This window comes from Sapajus apella, unplaced genomic scaffold, assembly GCF_009761245.1.
Source record: "Sapajus apella isolate SASKATOON/1434 unplaced genomic scaffold, GSC_monkey_1.0 scaffold108, whole genome shotgun sequence".
Classification (NCBI taxonomy): Eukaryota; Metazoa; Chordata; class Mammalia; order Primates; family Cebidae; genus Sapajus; species Sapajus apella.
Genome location: NW_022437048.1, coordinates 1,341,370 through 1,348,703, shown reverse-complemented (window position 1 = coordinate 1,348,703; position 7,334 = coordinate 1,341,370).

Below are 7,334 nucleotides of genomic sequence, written 5' to 3'. Positions count from 1 at the left end.
TACCTAGGTAAAAACAAAATATAGCAGTTTTTCTCAGGATTTCTTAATGACTTCAAATTTTTGTTTAGGATTAAAGACAAAAATATACAGTTAGTTTACAAAAGGAGAAGGCAGGGGTCACTTAATGTTGCCTGAATGTAATTAGCTCTAAATGACAAGATAACTCTGTTAAGACACTGGGAGACATATACTGAACTAAAACTGGCTTTCTTACCATATCCTTATATATTAGGAAAAAGATTGGGTTATCTGTCAATACTTTATCAGGGTTTTAAAATATGGTTACATATTGATTCAGGTAGCTTCCAACAGAGATGCAGGTATGATTGGCATCTTAAAACCTTGCACTCATAAGAAAAAATGTTCTTCTGTTCTGATTTCTAGCATGGAGGTGGGAGGATATGGATGCTATCGAGGCAGATTGCAAAGGCAAGAGTCACACCTGAGTTGTGATGAAATTTACTATGCATCTTGGCAACGAGGGAAAGAAGTGAAAGCAGCTGAGAGTTCAAGCATTCCTTTATTCACATTTCTCTTTCCTTTGCTCCCCTGGGAAGAGTTATTGCAAAATGACATTTTTATTTTTTGTAGTGTGAAGCAGCATTGGTTTTGAATTCAAAAAAAGTGACAAGAATTACAGACCTCTTTTCCATTATTTTTTGTTCATTTATAAGAAATTCATAATAGTAGTAACCACCTAACGTAATTGTGTGAATATAATGTCTTGAATAAGTGTTTATGGTGTTGGATCAGTCAGTGTTTACTCAGGGAAACAAAAACTTCTCTTAAAATATTTAAGATAGAAAGAACTTATCATCTGAAGTCAGAAAGAAGAGCTGTGAAACTAAACTGGAGATAGTAAAGTATTAACACCAGAAGAAGACATTGCAAACCCTAAGTGTATTATAAAATATGAAGGTGGTAACACCGGCAACTAGAAAGTGGGTAAGCCAAAGACTACTGGAACCACTTAGGGATTGTTTAGTCAGAGCTGGAGCCAAGAGGAAATATAGGACCTGCCAGAGAAAAGAGAAAAAAATACACTAGCTTCCCCCTTAGTTCTACCCTTTCATCTCTCACCACTGGTTCCTATTGCTTTAACCCAGCCACTAAGTCTGCTGCCACAGGAACCTGGTAAATTTAACCTACTGGACCAGGCTTCTGTTAAGAAGAGCCCCACACAGAGGAGGCAAAGAATGGATTCAAGAAAAAACACACAAAGGACTGGTTCATGGTTTACATAATATGTGCTTGGTAAATAGTGCATCTCTGATATCTTCCATTACTTAATCTCATCCACTTTTAAAGTGTTTATGTAATTTTTATATCTGTAGTTTATATTGATGCCACTGTTGGAGTAGACCAGAACTAAAAATACAGACAGAAAAATACCAGAATCAGGAATTAATTTTAAGCCATGTTTTGATTCCAAATTCTGATTGGCAGCTGTTTCAAAACAATTGACAAATGTACATAAATTGTTCCTGGAATCGCCACAATCCCCAGATTGTCAGATCTTGGTATGGGCTTTTTCTACATAAGCAAGTTTAAGTAGAAGCTAATTCTGACATATTATTTTCCCAGCCTCATCTCTTGCTATTTCCCAGTACTCCTCCATGCCATTTTTTAATCTTCATCTTTGCCATTACCCAAGATTTCCCCTGACTCAGTGATTTCGCCTGCAGTGATCTCTTTGTTGGAATGCTCTGACATCTCCTTGCACCTGCTGCAAGCCAACTAGAGCTTCAGTTCTCAATTCAAATCTCACATGCTTTGTGCAATCTGTCCAGATGCCCCTCCATGCAAAATTAATTGTTCTTCCCATTTAGTTATGATTGTACTTGCTATGTGTCTCCTACTATGCCACTTATCACATTGAATCATGGTTGGCTAGATACTTGTTTGTCTCTTCTTACATGACATAAATCCTAAAGAGATTACTTTTTATGTTGCTTGTATCTTCATTTCTTAGCTTAGTAACTGGACCTTTACATCCACTCAATGAATATTTATTAAAGCAAGTTAAAGTTTGGCTGGTAAAAGAATATACAAATCAAAAATAAATATAGTTTGGAAATTGCCATTATGCCGTATTATTTGGAAAACAACTTGAATTATTTAATTCACGTTTTATGTAAAGGAATAACCTTAATCTATACATTCTATTAAAATATTATTCCATGGGCAAACTCATTTAGCCCTCAATCTCCACTAAGCAAATTTATTATGCACCCCAATACCTCTATTTCAGCATTCATCTAAGTACTTTCCCTCCTGTGTACAAATGGATAACCCTCTTTTTTTACCCCAAGGCATATTCAAGCTTGAAAAGGGCTGTAGTAATCCAAAAAGAGAAGTGTACACTGTTCATTCCAGCAAACCATGACTATCAAAGAGAATGCCAAAGGGCGTAATTCATTAAAAAATGAATTAACAAGGCTTTCTGCAATGTTGTTGCAGATTTTCTTTTACAAAAGACTAAAAGAATGCATGATGCAGTGAATTCAAAAGCAAAAAAAAAAAAAACATTCTGGCAACCATTCAAATGCAAATTTGGCTATGTTGAGTGTTCAGGTGACAGCCTGGGTGTTTATATATTGTCTATCATTGTAACAGTGAAGCACTCAGACAATCTAATTAGGTTATTAAAATTAACTGTTGGAGAGAGGCTAGATTTCCCTGAAAAGCTTCTATATAAAGCTGTCTTTGAATGGCAGAGAAAGGTGTACCAGGGTCTTTTATGTACAAGGAAGTTTTATGAAAAAATAATAAACTAAAACAAATTGAAGTAGACCATCCAACAAATAAAAACAAAATACAAAGAGTGTATTAGGTTAAGAATCATTCATGATTTCTGTATAATTATTTAATTGTGAGTTGAGATTTTTTTCATTCTCGCTTATGTACAATGTTTCAAATGTATGATTATCTCTCACAACAAATTAGCAGTTTGAACCACTCTTACATTGTCAGTGTGTTTGTTCTATCAGGTGTATCTTTCCTATGTCCTCATCATACTGACTGTAGTTCTCTCTGCTATAAACATCTCTAGAAATTTTAATAATGTCAGCATAAAGTAGAACTACTGTCTTAAGAGGGGGTTCACTATCTGCTACCTGAATATCAGAAAATACAAATTACGATGAATCCTTAACAAACTAATACTCTTTATAGATTCTGCCCAGAGAAATATCTAATGACTTGACCCTAAAATAACATTAATGGAACTTCAAATACAGTTACATTTCTGGTTAGGTAGACCACTAATACAATCACTCTTAAGGGATGCCTTCTGTCTCTTGCTTATTAATGTTGTTCAAACCATGTGAATTACAATAATAATTGACAAATACTTTCTATTTAATTATGACGGCTGAAATGGGCTCCTTTGTGTCCAGCACAGGCAATGTGAAAATAAACATTTGTCCACCTAACTAGGCTTCAGGAGTCAGCAACAAGTTGAAAATATAAGTTTACATTGTCTTTAATAGAATTCTGGTAGCTGCTTAATAAATGTTTATTAAAACAACAAAATCGTAATTAATATTTTCTGCATTTCTTTTTCTCACTTTTTCTAGGAAAGAAGATGTAAGAGTACATGTCTGGGTTAGAAAATGCTATCATCGAAGTTTTTTTTTTTTTTTCTGGATAAAGTTAATGGTAATATCTTGGTCCAGTTTCATATAGAATGATAGGTACATTTGAAATTTAGCGGGATGAAAATAAGTGGAATAAATATTTGTCAGTTTAATGTACTTTTTGGAGTAAACTGATGTCAAAGATTATTATAGCTATCTAAATGTGTATTCAGAATTTTATTAATTCCTAGAGTGTAAGGCTGGTATTTACCTCTTTCCACAATTCACATAGAGAAATGAAGCTTAAGCAACACTGATTAATAGAAATATTTTACCCACTGTTAAGAAGAAATGGGCCAGACACAGTGGCTCATACCTATAATCCCAGCACTTTGGGCAGCTGAGACAGGTGGATGATTTGAGCCCAAGAGTTCAAAATCAGCCAGGGCAACATGGCCCAAACCCATCTCTACAAAGAAATACAAAAATTGTCCAGGCATGGTGGTATGTGCCTGTAGTCCCAGCTACTCAGGAGACTGAGGTGGGAGTATTGCTTGAAGCCTGGATTGGACGCTTTGGTAAGCTGTGATCACCCCACTGCACTCTACCCTGGGTGACAGAGTGAGATCCTGTTTTCGGGGGGGTTAAGGACAAAGAAGAAAAATGTTCTTTACCAGCAGCCAATCTCCAGACTGATCATCAAAACAACACTGTACAATGCTGCCCAGTTTGTGTTTGCAAACTCATTGCTATTAGAACCTTATGCATATATTGCCTCTGTTTCAGCCAATCTGGAGTATTTGGCATTTCCAGGACACAGCATACATTCAGTAACCTTTGCCATCTTTACATTGCCATTTTCTCTACCCATAATTCCCTCTTTGCTATGCACTGGACACCACTGGATAGTTTTATGTTTCAAGGCATTTCAAAATGGTATACTTTTATTATAAAAATAAATAAAGCTTCTATATCTCTTGAAAATGTAAAACTATAGTACACTTACAGTGACTAGCAGAGCTAGAAGGCCAAAATATAAAGAGTTTCCTTGTTTCAGAAATTCTAAGAAGAGGTGAACTTCCTAGTTTAATGCTAAGCTTTAGTCCAGATCTTTGTATTTTTGACTAATATATCCCATTATAAGCTGAATTTGTTCCCCTCCCACAATACATATGTTGAAAACCTAACCCCTGGTGTAACAGTATGGGAGTTGGTGTTTTCCACAGATAATTAGGTTATGAGTCTGGAGCCTTCATGAATAGGATTAGTGCCCTTGTAGAATGGAATTCAAAGAGGCCTTTTGCTCCCTTACTACCATGTAAGGACACAATAAGAAGTTGGCAGTCTGCAACCTGGAACAGAAACTTCACCAGAACCCCATCATGCTGAAATCCTGGTGTCAAACTTCTAGCTTCCAGAACTGTAAGAAATAAATATTTGTTGATTATAAACCACCTAGTCTATAGTAATTTGTTATCAAAGCTTAGACTAAATAAGAAAATAAGACATACCCCAAGTGCTTTAAATAGTGCCTTAAAATGATATGCTCTCAGGTATTTGTGGAACAAATAAAAAAAGGAATAGATCTTATTACATGAAATCCTATTTCATGATCGTGTGTGTGTGTGTGTGTGTGTGTGTGTGTGTGTGTGTGTGTTTATGTTTTGTTTTATATCCCAGGAGGGTTTGTTATTTGTCATGGCATTTTGCTAAAGATCTATTCCCTTCTTCACCAAATTTTGCCCTTGTATCTCCTACCTATATGTAAAAAGTGGAAGCAATCTATATGTTTCTCAGAATAGAAAATAAATATAATTTAATCATAAAATGAAATTTTGTGTATACAAATTTATGTTTAATAAGCTAGAGTACAGTAATCAAAATGGATCTCAAAATCATAATATTGCACAAATAAAATGAAGTTATAAGTCTGTATATGCCATACAATAGGACACTTTTTAAGCCCACATACAACCACAAAATGTAGAATTTTTATGTATATGAAGATGCCAAACTGAAGGATAGCTTCAAATTAATGATGAAATGTTCTGGAAAAGACAGAAGATGGATTTCAACTTAATGTGTTGAATTTTACATCAAGTGCTACAGACATACAGAGATAGATAGATAAAGAGGAATCTGAAATAACCATAGAAAATTATTAACATCTACTTAATCTTTGTAGTGGATTTGTAGAAATCTACTGTATTATTTCTACTACTCTTGTAGTTCAAAACTGATGACAGAGTGAGTGATCTCAATCCTCAAAACAAGTCAACGGATGTTTAGTTTTATGTCACTTTTACTATGAAAGAATAATAGCTGTATAAATTTCCCAGGTGATGAGATATTTAGCTATTCAAGAATAGTTCAATGAAACTCTAATCTTACATAAATCTCATTTCTATGCTCCTGAAATACCCAGAGAAAGAAAGAGAATATCCCATTGAATAGAATACTTCAGTCCTCCGACTTTCTCACTTTATATTTAGTTGCTCAAGTTTTCCTGGTATAATAAATAACAAAATCATGAAGAATTAAGTATTATAGTATTTGTATTTTTTTCCAAATTGTAATAAATTTTATTTTATTTCTCCATACAGTTACATTACTATTAAATTATGAACTAATTTGGCTTTAAATTCCATTGAAAGATTGTCCTTGTCAACCATAAATTTGACCCAGACATGATATTTAACCATGTTTCTTAGTTATGTAATGAAGATAATAATATTACCTATCTCAAAGGTTTTGTTTACTGGGGATGCAGTCATGATAAGAACACAGAGAACCACACTGATAATTTTTTAAAAGTGGGGGAAAAAAATAGGCCGAATGTAGTGGCTCCTGCTTGTAATCCTAATATTTTGAGATCCCAAGCTGGAAGGATCGCTTGAGTCAAGGAGTTTGAGATCAACCCTGGCAATGTAGTGAGATTCATCCCTGCAAAAAGCAAAAATATAAAATAGCCAGGCAAGGTAGCTGACACATTTGGTCCAAGATTCTTGGGAAACTGAGATGGGAGGATCACTTGAGACCAGGACATGAGGCTGCAGTGAGTCATGATTGTAACCACTGCAGTCTAGCCTGGACAACACAGTGAGACTCTGCCTCCAAATAATAATAATAAAGTAAAAATTACAACATTAAAAAGTTGTACAAGAAAAGAAATGGAATATTACATATTGTATGGCTTGGTTGAGAAGATTGTTTATGTACTTAAAAAATATACACACTGAATTTTAATCTAACCCAAAATTTTAACTGTACTGAGAGAAAGGGAGAGGAGATACCAGTGTTCGGTATTTGTGTGAATGGTGGAAGTATTAAAGAACTAAATCAATAGCTGATGCCTAAAACTGAAAAATATAAAAAAAAGAAATAAAACTAATGTGTTTGATAATTTAAAAGGTGAGAGGGAATGATGAGTATGTTATCAACTGTCCCACAAATGAAGGTAGCCATTTTAACTTTTAAGTGGCGTACTAGAAAACTAAAACACAGAAATATTTTCAAGCCTACAGTCAATGATCATTTTTGAAAGACTGACAATTATTTAGCAGTAATTGGAAGCAAAAATGAAACCTTCTGCCCTAGATGACCCTACAGGCAGATAAGCCAGTAGCCTTGTAATATTGTTATTTGGAGTTTTATTATTTACACAGAAAGTTTCTCCATCTAGTTTTCCTTTGAAATACAAACATATACAAGGCTAGGACTATTAATTATTCATTCTCATTCTGAAAGAGTTTATCT